This window comes from Rhinopithecus roxellana, chromosome 14 (assembly GCF_007565055.1).
Source record: "Rhinopithecus roxellana isolate Shanxi Qingling chromosome 14, ASM756505v1, whole genome shotgun sequence".
NCBI lineage: Eukaryota > Metazoa > Chordata > Mammalia > Primates > Cercopithecidae > Rhinopithecus > Rhinopithecus roxellana.
In genome coordinates, this window is record NC_044562.1 from 117006527 (window position 1) to 117018930 (window position 12404).

The 12404-nt window shown below is 38.9% G+C and overlaps 1 long non-coding RNA gene across 1 annotated transcript; it reads left to right on the top strand.

Moving 5' to 3' along the window:
• The first annotated feature begins 5824 nt into the window (after positions 1-5824).
• LOC104666510 lies at positions 5825-11943 on the top strand. Its single transcript, XR_748567.2, has 3 exons — positions 5825-6049; positions 9256-9345; positions 11612-11943. It is a non-coding gene; the product is annotated as an uncharacterized LOC104666510 (long non-coding RNA).
• Positions 11944-12404: the final 461 nt, after the last annotated feature.

Sequence of the window (12404 nt, forward strand, 5' to 3'; positions counted from 1 at the left end):
AGAAAAGGTATCAAAAGTTACCATAACACTATTTTTATAAAAATTGGAAATGTGCAAAATAGGTCTATATATTATTTTTATATTATGTATATAATATGTATGTTTGTGGGATGTGTGTATATATGTATGTGTATATAAATATATATATATATATATAGCATAAAATACTCTTGAGAAAAACATGCATTAAATTCAGAAATTACTGGAGTTACCTCCAAAAACACAGTGAAGGAAATGAGAGAAGAGAGTGATACACAGGGGGCTTCACCGGTATCTGTAATATTTTATTTCTTTAAAATTTTCTTTCTTGGCTGGGCACAGTGGCTTATGACTGTAATCCCAGCACTTTGGGAGGCCGAGGTGCGTGGATCAGCTGAGGTCGGGAGTTCAAGACCAGCCTGACCAACATGGAGAAACCCCGTCTCTACTAAAAATACAAAATTAGCCAGGTGTGGTTGTGCATGCCTGTAATCCCAGCTACTCAGGGGGCTGAGGCAGGAGAATCGTTTGAACCCAGGAGTCAGAAGTTGCAGTGAGCCAAGATTGTGCCACTGCACTCCAGCCTGGGCAACAGAACTAGATTCCGTCAAATATATATATATTTGTATGGAATGCACAGTGGATACACAGGTGTTTGTTATTTTAGTAATTCTTGTATGTTTGAAAGATTCTATATTTAATGTAAAAAATACTATTCACTTGATAAACAATTCACTTTGTGTTTACATAGGCAAACATTTGGAAGAACTAGCAAGCTTCAGAGTCCCTGGGCCTTTTGCCTCTCCTACAACATGGATCAAAGGCTGCTTCTCTGTCACCTCATTTATTTTTCCTAAGTTTGACTTGAGAGAAAAAGTGAAAAGTTTTCCACCGATGGACTGGAGTTCTCCTCTGCCATCAGAGCAACACAGACAGTTTTCGCCTCCTTGCAGTTGTCTTTTATGGCTGGAAATATGTGTGTTGTTTCCCTTCCTGCTCCAATCCCCACATCCGGGAAGTCCTACAGTTTCCTCCTCTGGGTTCTGGGATGTGCTGAGGCATAGCAGAGCGGGTGATTGTCATTGAAACTTGGCTGCAGCTGCTGCTGTTTCTGACACTGGAGAATGCACTTTAGCATCATGTCCCACTCTCTGATGCTAAACAGTCCTTTTCAGTCTTTTAATAGATTTTTGGGGGAGGAGGAAGTGGAAGCTGAGGTTAGCTTTGTTCGCTTGTGTGCCTGTCTCAGTCAGATTGGCATCTGGCACCAAGCCTACTGTTTAGTCAGATGGTATTGTTTTCTGTTATACACACACACACACACACACACACACACACACACACACACACACAAGCACGAGCTCAAACCATATGTCTCTATGTCTTCAAGTTACGTTGCAGTGACCAAAATCATATTTACCACACACTGAGGTATAAATTCAAAATACACGTTCTTTGGCGTCTGTAACCATGTCAAGTGAGGTTCTGTTTTTTTAATATGGCAGTGGGTTGGAGGCACTAGAGAAAACTCCCTCCAACTGATCTCTACTCTCTTTAGTGAAAAGAATGTATAGACTGTGGTGAGAGGACCAGTTCAACCAATTACCTCACGCAGAGATAATTCAATCTTTCTAGGGAAGCCTCAGTGGACAATTCATGTGAATTGAACTTCCCAAATCTTTCCCTCCCAGACTTCTAAAGGTGGCTAGAATGCATCTAGAAATCATATGAAACCCTGCCTTCTTTTTCCACCCAGACGTGGTTTTCTTCCAGCTGAAAGTGTCCCAGAGCCCCTTAAGACCTGCCTTCACTTTCTAGAGTGAGTTTAGAAACTTCAGAACTATGAGAACAGAGGTCAGCAAACTATGTCCCCATGGACCAAATCCAAACAGCTTCCTGTTTTTGTAAATAAAGCTTTACTGAAACAAAGCGATGCCCCCCAACTGCCTTTTTATTCTTTTTCTTTTTTATTCAACAAATTGTCCATGGCTGTTTTCATATTACAACGGCAATGTTGAGTATTGCCAGCAGAGGACGTTTTGCCCACAAAGCCCAAAATATTTACTATGTGGCCCTTTGCTAAAAACATGTGCAAGTCCCTGGGAAATAGAATCCTATGTCCTGAATGACTAATTGAATTAAACCAAGAAATAACAGGTCAAAAATATGCTCATATTCAATTCATACCAGGTTCATACCAGGTGAGCTGTGAAACTAGTGGCCAAATGTGCCACCTCAATTAATATTCAAATATTACGAAATCAAAGAAGTTCTCTCCAAAAAGTAGGCCTGCCATTGATTAGAAATTATTCCCTGCTGCCCTATTATCACTCTTCTCAACACAAACCATAGAGTAGCACAGGGCTTTAGTTTCTCTGTGACTCATCCTCTTTGTTCAAGCTGACATTGCTCCCCATACTTGTTACCCCACACCTGATAGCCAGGCACCAAGATGACCATAACATTGGCATAACCAACAGTGCTTGGGGATGTAATGACACACTGCAAACTAAATGTGATAGAAAGGAAAACACTAACAAGCTTTCTCAAGCTCTGAATCATACATTCATCACGAGCATGTGACTACTATTGTTCCTTTTGTCTTAGAAGAAAACTCATGTAGAGACTGACTAAGCATAAAAGGCAGATTTCATATATATTTATTTAACAGTTCTGTGAGTTCCAAAACTGCCTAAATAATTCAATCCACAGGAAAAGGACCATTCCAAAGAACTCCCATCCTATGACTTACTAGAGTTAATGATGTTGGTTTCCAGACAGATTGTAACTGCTGATATTATATGCATAATAAGATATTCGGTAAAGTTAGTTACCCTAAGAAAATCTACTCTGGGTACTTTTTTTTTAGAGCTGTCTGCTTTGTGGTGACTGGACTGAGAGCCAAGAGACTGGAAATCGTGTGACTCAGGGCAAATCGCTCAACCTCTCGGTTTCAGCCAGACTCTGGAAATGAGGAGTTTAGACAAATAACAAGAAAATCACCCTCCTACCTTACGAAGCACTTTTCTGAATGTTATCGTATGATTTTTAGATGAGTTGTGTATCTCCAACATACGTAAATGCCATTGAAAATTCTGAAACCAGCTTGGCAATTCTTCAATAGTCTAGAAAAAACAGGTCAAAGGGTGCAGTAGTTTGAATATCCCCTCCAAAACTCATGTTGAAATGTAATTGTCATTGTGATGGTATTATCAGGCAGGGCCTTTAAGAGGTGATTAGGTCATGAGAGCTTCAACTTTCTGAAAACATTAGTGCCCTTATCATGAGAGTGAGTCAGTTATCATGGGTGTGGGCTCAGGATAAAAGGATGAATTTGGCTTGATTTCCTCTGTTTCATGTGTTGGCTGTGTGATGCCTTCTGCCATGTTATGACACAGGAAGAAGACCCTCACTAGATGTGACCCTTCAGTCTTGGACTTCCCAGGCCCCAGAACCATGAGACAAATATCTCTCTCTCTCTCTCTTTTTTTTTTTTGTAAATTCCCCTCTCTGTGGCATTCTGTTATAGCAGCACAAACAGACTAAGACAAAGTGTGATTCTCATTTTTTCATCATGCCCTTCTTTATAACAAAGACATTGCTCAAGAAATAGAGTATTTTAAGGGTTTGAATTTCTTTATCCAGCACTCACCTATGCCCACTTCTTACCTAGTCCTCTTCAGATACTTTTTCTAGGTAACCGACCTCAGTTAGTTGTGCCATAGGCCTAAGATTAGAACAAAGCCACTAAACACTAACAGGTAATATAAAAAATCCAAGCCTGTGTGCACCAACATCACTCAACTAAAGCCTGATCTTTAGAACTAGAAAAGATTCATCCGTGTGTCTTGGGTACATTCCTCTCCTTCCACTAGTGATGCTCAGTTAACTTTGTGTGGAGTGTTTACCAGACTGAGCCCCTCTCTTTCCCAAGCATCTGTGCTAATCCTGGTGGAGTCCTTGTGGTGAAAACCTCAGACTTCGGTCTTCGTTTTCAGAATTCCTATGCAGAAGAAATTTTCTGTGTTTCTGACTGTGTGTGCACAAGGGCACAGTTTTGTGGATTACAGTGTGCATTTGTGGGGCAAGGTTTTGCAGTGTTATGTATTTGTACCATGGTAAAGCAGTGGATGGAATGTGGAAGGGTTAGGACACATTTTCTTGAGGACTTTCCAAGTTGCTAAATATTTTCTATAAAGCTCAAGTGTATAGTCAGGCTTGGATTTCCTCTTCTGACATTCTCAGCTGGTGGCATTTGTACCTCTGGGAGTACACCAGAGTGACTGGAACTGAATGGTTGGCATAAAAATCTTCTGGGACAATGGGTAAAGAAAGATGTAAGATCTGTCTGCCCAGTAGCTGAGAGTTTGGTGTGAAAAGAAAACAAAATCAACTTCCAACTCAGTTTCTTGCCCAGTTACATTCTGCTAGTCAATCAAGTCATCCAATCCCAAATGCTTAGGAATTTTAATGTGATTCTGGTAGTTTGGAAATTAAGTACACAGGCCAAACATCAGAAGGCTTGGTGAGATGCTCAGTCCTAAGTAAAAACAAGAATTAAACTAGAAAAACATTAATTGTTATAGTATCTCTTCCTGATGGGTTAGTTTATCTTATATGCCCTGAAAAAGAAAAAACGTTGCATTTGAGTAAGAAAATAAAATAAACTGAAGTGCACATGTGTCTGACGAACATCTATTTTTAGGACATTTTTGAGGTCTTAAAAAAGAGTATAAGTAGCTTGGAAAGATTTTTCAAGAACAACATTTAAGTTGACATAATTATATTGGTTTGGTAGACTTTTACTTTAGGGTAATGGTTTCCTAATTTGTTAGGACCCAAGCAACACTCATCTGTTTTAACCAAAGTAGCTACCCCTTCGTTTTCTTACTGCCTTCTGATTTTGAGGTTCTCTGTGTGATTTCCACTGCAAAAGAACTGGAAGAGCATTCATTAGGTCATTTCTGAGAATCCTTATGGCTTCTCTAGCTGATATAATGGAAGGAAAAGGGAGATAAATCATAGAGAAAACAGTGTGACAGACACTGCTAATTTTCTACCTAAATCATCCTCCTCCCACTATTCTACCCTAATTGTTCCTTACTTGCTGAACCCCAAGTTTACTCTAATACTTGAAGCTACCATGAGTTCAAGGATGGAGACCATCTTTGTCCCAAAAGTGAACCTCTATTGATCTGTATCAATCAGAGTAGTCTTAATTGCTGGCCAGTCATTGTCTCAGGCATGGACATGTGCTCCAACTCTGAGCTATGTGGAACTAGGATCTCCTCGAAGCATCTGAAGAAGACTTTTCTAGACAGAGAAAAGCCTTTCAAGGTAAAATCTGTTTTCTCTGCTGGATTTCTGAACCAGGGTTAGCCACATAATTTGCAGGCGCAAGTGAAAATTTAAAATGTGAAGATCCTTATTCAAGAAGCAGAATCAAACATTTTCCTTTTTTTTTTTTTTTCCAATGGTCTCTCCTTCTTGACTTGTCATGGTGGTTTTTATTTGTGCTTTCAGTTTGGGGTACCCTCAGAGAGACCTAGAGCCTCGTTCTGCAACTCAGCATGTACAGCACACATTACTCTGACCCCGATTCCCTGCACCTATACTTCAACCTCTGCTGCAGGCAAAGGTGGGCAGCAGCTGTTGGGCAGTGACTGGAAGCAAGTGGCCTAGAACTTGTCCCAGCAAGGATGTCAGGCAGGACTGCCCATGAGTTGGGGCTCTGAACTCTTGGTACATGCTTCTTTGTTCCATCATACTTCACTTGCAAAGCACAAATTCTAAGTAGAATGACTAAGAATTCCAATACAGTGATCACAGAGCATTAGCACCCAAGCAGGACCTGCTGAACCTGGGGCCCTACAGGAGAGCACTGATGGCCCACCCTTGAAAGTGGTCCTGGTCTTCATGTCTGCATCAGCCTCAGCTATCTCAAGACCACAACGGAAACACAGCCAAGTTACAGAAGAAAGACCAACAGCACCGGAGCCCTTCATATTATTAAGCTGCTAAATTAACTAATATTGGAAACTCCTAGACTCAACAATTCTTGTGGTGTGAGGTAATAAACCCCTTGTTTTGTAGGCCATTTTGGGGGGTTCTTTTATTAATCACAACTAAAGCATTATAACTGATAGGAAAGACCACATATTGGTGCAAAATGTCTACAGAGGGACTAGCAGGAGATGGTAAAGCTAAAGGAGTTTTGCTCTAATGTTCAAATTCATGTCACCTGCCTTAGAGAATACTGTTCCTGCTTTTCCCTAGCCACTCTGCTGGGCATGAGAGGCCCCCTGTATCCTTGGACCCAGAGAACAGAAAATGTCTTCACTTATACTCTGCCCCCGCACATTCCTCCACTCTTGGAAGATTTAACAAGTTCAAGTGAGAAGATATTAGCCAAATACAACAAGAGGCTAAACACAACACCCATGTTGATTGACTGGTGTGTAAGAATTGAGATGACAGAAGGAGGTCACTCTGAGCTTCAGGAATAGCTTGAAGCTAACTAATAAAACAGGTGAGGTTTGTTTTGGGCCCTCCTACCTCCCTCATAATATATTCTTCCATCCTTCAGAAGTCATCTACTACATAAAATTCTGGTTTCATACTTGGTCATTTCTGCTTATGGAGCTAACTAATAAATGTAAGGTACTATCTTCCATAAAGGGTTGGCTGCCCAGTGCCTCAATTTCCTTTAAATGTTCGTGATTTCATGATTCTTCACTGCTTTATTCCTGCCCTCCTACCTGGGACAGTGGATTTTGGGGACCTTGAGAAGTTCTAAATTTATAAAACTCTACTCAAATTTATGGGACTAAAAGAAGATTAATAACATCCTCTGGAAAAAGTAGCTCCAGAGAAAAGTCATATGAAAAAAGGCCTTTGAAGGATGTGGGTTTGATCACATACGTATAGGGAAGCCTTTGGTCCTAGGAAGCTGGTAGTTTTGCACACGTGAAGCTGTCTCCCTCTGGTTGAGGAATGGAATATGATCCTTGGAAGCATCTTTATCCGCATTTTAAAAATGGTTAGGCACGAAGCATGCTTCCCAGATACTTCTAGAGATTAGCACAGGGGTCTATAAATTATGATTCTTTATTCTTATAGGTTGTATACTAGGTTGAAAAATATCCCCACAAAATTTATGTCATCCCCGAACCTCAGAGTGTGAGCTTATTTAGAAATAAGTGTAATTAGCTAACATATAGTCATACTGGATTCAGTTGGGCCTTAAATCCAATGGCTGGTGCCCTTATGGGAAGACAGATGAAGACACACAGAAATGAAGGTCACTTAAAGATGGAGAAACAGATTGAGTTCTATTGCCACAAGCCAAGGAACACCAAGAGCCACCAGAAGCTGGAAGAGGCAAGAAGGGATGTTTCCTTGAAGTTTCAGAGAGAGCATGGCTCTGCCAACATCTTCATTTTGGACTTCTAGGCTCTAGAACTATGAGAGAATACATTTCTGCTATTTTAAGCCACCCAGCTTGTGGTAATTTGTTACAGTGGTCCTGGGAATAATACACAGGTGAAAAATAGAAGTAGACCCCTCATGGGGCATATTGACCATCATGGACTAAAAAGGCTTGAGAGCTGGCCACTGACTGGGCCCTCCATTTCACAAGGGGACATGGGGGAGTATTTCTTCAGCACAATGCCTGCTCACTGTTGTGCATCAGAAGCTGTGTTTACTTTCCGTCTCATATGAGCCCATGAGGTAAGAAATATTGAATTGGATGCCATCTCAAAGGTCAGCATGCCTGTCTGTTTATGTGCCATTCACACTCCTCTGGGTTTCTCTCACTCCTACCTTTTCATCAAAATCCTTCTACCGAAGTCTGATCACAAGGTCTTCCCGTATGAACTGGTGAGTTTTTCTCAGTGGCATCGACAAAAAGGCTGAAAGCTGTTGGAAGCTTCCTCCATAGTAGATTAGCAGCACATGGGTGAACCAAGATCATACATTATTCAGAAAGGAAAAATGTGGGCTTTGACTGAACTTTGAAGGAATCAGCAGCTATTCGAGAGGAGAGTGCCCTATTGTTCTGCCTCACAGAACACAAAGAGCAAGTGGCATTCCTTACAGCATAGCTAATGGAGTGCACGCAGACACTGTGATGAACTGACCAGTGGACATCTTTCATGAGCTCTGAAATCCTGTGCAGAATGACCTATTGCTGATCAGAGGGAAGATGTTCACACTTTTTTTTTTAAATTTATGTAGCGTTATAACTCATTACTATCCAGAGGAGGAGGTTTCTGGAAGATAAAATGGTGCCATCTGTGGAGCATGTATTTATCAACAGTACCAGAGTCCCCTTTGAAGGGTTACCAGGAATACCAGGAAGATTAGGTTGACCTTTGGATCACTGGCAGGTCTTTCCCAAAAAACATGGGAAGCCTTTCCTGTGTCATGAAGCAAGAAAATAAATGGTTGTGTAATTCAATTTTTTAAAAAAATAAAATCAATACTACACATATTTCTTTGATACCAGAAAAAGATTTTCCAAAATGGGAAAAAGAAACCCTGACCAAAATGTTCAAGTGAAGGCTAATAGGACCCTCAGTCAAGAGCATTTACAAGAATTCTGAATTAATTCCTGGTGAAGTGTCTATTTAAAAAAAAAAAAAAAAAAAAGGTAAAAGACTGCTATTATAGTCCTCCTGAAGTCCTATTTTATCATCAATGTATCTGAGTACATCTTGAAGTCATGATTAACTCATTTAAAAGTTCACTTGTGTATGCTTATAACTCCTATTCACAGAGGCCCAAAGCATTTTTCTAGTATTCACTTACTTGAAATTTTTTCTAGCTAAAAATACAAGCAAAAAAATAAGCTCATAAGAATAATCAATCTCAGAGACAGAGGAGACAAATAAAGAAAAAAAAAAGGTGTTGAAAAGTAGAGAAGATAAATGGATCTGAATAACAAATGAAATTTTCTCTCTGGTCCCAGTACTTTTCTCCCAGGTGAAAGATACTGGATGCTGGCATTGCTGCCACTTCTGATGCGGGGCCAAGGAGATTAATGCAGGAGGAGACCTCTTAAACAGGTGCTTTATCAAGAATGGCCTACCACATTCATTCATTGGCCCTCTGCCATCTTTAATGTCCAAGCCAGCTAGATCGAGACATGATTGTGTTTTTAACTAGCATTCAACCTTTAGGTTTTACAATGGAATTATTTCCCCAAATCTGCCACGTGCTATTTTCTAGAGTATTAGTCCAGAGAATTATTCTCTGGACTTTTTGGTAACCAAGAAGTTCTAGCAACTAACCCTGGCATGGCCACCAGAATCTGCAGGGCTGAGAGAAGGAAAGAAAGGCAAAAGTGGACGAATGAAGCTGAAGGTAAGGATTATACAGCTGTTATCTGATGTAGAGCAATGTTATCCAAAATGTAACTTGAGGTGCATTACAGGCTTGGCCAATAAAATATCAAAAGAAGACTGCCCATTTTTTTCCGTTTTAAATTATTGGAGAAAATACCAATAACCAATAAAAGGAAGCAAGCAATAACACTGAAAATTGCTCTTTCGATATTTGTAAAACTTGGTTCTCTGAATATAATTCTTAAGCACTGAAATAAGAAAGATACTATCATAAAGATCAGTTAGTATTAAAAAGACATCTAAAAAAACCCTATTGTTTGAAAGTTAATAACCTTGTAATTAATCCAACTGCCCAGGATATTAATGAAAACAAGAATATTTAGTTCAGCCACTCTCAGTAACTCAATAAACTATGCTGGGATCAAATTGGTTACTTAGTGATCAGCGGTACTTATAGATTAAGAAAAGTAGGCTGGGCACGGTGGCTCACGCCTGTAATCCCAACACTTTGGGAGGCTGAGGCGGGCAGATCACAAGGTCAGGAGATGGAGACCATCCTGACTAACACGGTGAAACCCCGTCTCTACTAAAAATACAAAGAAAAAACTAGCCAGGTGGGGTGGCGGGCGCCTACTCGGAGGCTGAGGCACGAGAATGGCGTGAACCCGGGAGGCGGAGCTTGCAGTGAGCTGAGATCACGCCCCTGCACTCCAGCCTGGACGACAGAGTAAGACTATGTCCCCCCACCAAAAAAAAGAAAGAAAAAGAAAAGTAGATTACATTTCAATTTATTACACCATTTTATAGAAACATAGTCAGAAACATAGAGAACTCTAATTATAAATATAGTTTCCACCCAATAAGATCTTTTTTTAAATCCCATTATAATAAATGTGCTGAACACAAGTTTTGTTAAACTTCATGTTGGCACAAGTTTTGTTAAACTTCATGTTGCTTCTCTTCCTTCAGGCGATTTACTCAGCAATTAATTATATTCAGCCTTCATAGTTAGCTTTGCTTCAGGGTTATTTCCCCAACTGGATTACAGACATCTAAAACCACATCCTTTCAGTTTGAGAGGACTTTTTAAAGGTCATCCATCTAATGCTTGCCCTCTACTCCGCACCCATCCAATGAAGAGAATAATTTATATCTGGCTTTAACAATGGCTGGGGAATCTAAAATAATGATCATCTTATTGAAGATAAAGCATCTCAATATTACTGAAGAAATAATATGTTTGAACTATTCAAAATATCCAGTAGCTTCTCTAATGTTGCACAGCTGTAGTGCACACTTTACCCCTGTGAGCTGGGCTACTCTTCTCTAGCTGGGTAAGCTGAGCAGAAGCAGGCCGCCTTGTTACTTAGTGGGAGATCACCCAGCACTGCCATATAATGCAGGTCTTCCTGTAAAATAGTGCCTAGAATACAAAGGGAAATCAAATATTTGAGCTATATGGAGGCTGAATATCAAATTTCCCCAACAATTGCATTGATTCACTTGACTAGAATTCATTCTGGAGAAAAATATCAGATCTGTTGAGACGTTTTATTTTTTAAATAGCTAATTAAGATAGTAAACAATTTACTTGAAATAGTCTTATATTTTGAGCTTCCTGTAGTATAAAATTTCTACTTATAATGCATCTATTTTCCAATTAGCTTTCTATAGTATTTAAACATATGTGTTACCAAGGTTACTGAGTAGATAATTTCTGTTGAGTAATGAAATTTTAAATATCTGGGAAGACCAACATAAAACAAATCCCAGTAAATGAATTAAGCATATATTTATTTGCCCACTATGCTAACCATTGTGGAATTCAACAAACACTGAAAAAAAGGTATTATCTTGTTTATATTTTGCCTGGCAAATATTCCTAAATATGTGGATTAAATTGATCTTTCATCATTACACTTGCTTGATCATAAGGGAAGGAAAGTGATTTGTTAGGGGAATAAATATTTATGTTGGTAGTCCAAATTTTGATTTTTAAAAACTGTCATTATTTTGTCATTTTTCTGGTGTTCAGATTTTAAAAGCGCAATTCAATTTATATAGTACTTAAAGAAAAGCAACATGATTTTTTATAAACTTATTTAATAATACCTATAATGCTTAAACTTATTAAGTAATTTGGTAATTTAAGAAATTTGTTAATATTGAGTGAAGCTATATGAATCATTCCAAGTAGCCAGATCTGCCCTAATAAAATTCTTTAGCATTTTTACACACAAAAATTATTTGCAATTCAATACTTCATCCCTTCATTCATTTCATAGACGCTATGGAACTCCTATCACATTCCAAGTGCTGTGTTGATATCTGGAGATACAGACAAGATCAAAGCAGATGCAGAGTCTTTCACATGAATATTTGAATCAGGTAATACGTTCCCCAAATTAGCAAAGTATCTCCCAGATTCTTTCTTTGATGATATATTTGAAATCCTAACGCTGAAAGTTAAATTATCAGGGTTTTAAAACTAGAAGCAGTCTTTATCAGAATTTTATATACTATTTATTTTTAAGAACATAAATTGTCCAAGTCTTATTATAATTTTAAGTGAAGTACTTTGGGTAGTCACAAATAAAGTAATGGGCAGGTATTTAGTATTCATATTGTGTGGATTTAAATCCATACTCTGCCACTCGGTATCTCTGGGATTTTGATGAATGATCAAACTCCCCGAGCCTCAGTTTTCTAATTTGTAAAGCAGAAATGATAATGGTATGTAGTGATTAAAACAATTTACTAGTTGTAAGTGCTTAGAACAGTTCCTGGAATATAGAAAATTTGCAGAGACATTTTAATTTTATTATTTACAATTTAGTTAATGGAATGGCTTCCATAATACAGTAAAATGAAGATATTCAAACAAGCAGGAGGCAGGTGAAGAGTATTGGCCTCAGGATGCAGGTGAAGAGTATTGGCCTCAGCTTTAGAGACCAGAGGTTAAATCTCAATGCTGCCACAAAAGGGTTCATGGAAGTCAGTAAACAATGCTTTTTTTATTATTGTTATGAAGATACAGTGCGTGGATCCCTCTCAATTGTCTATTCTTCTCTGTCACAA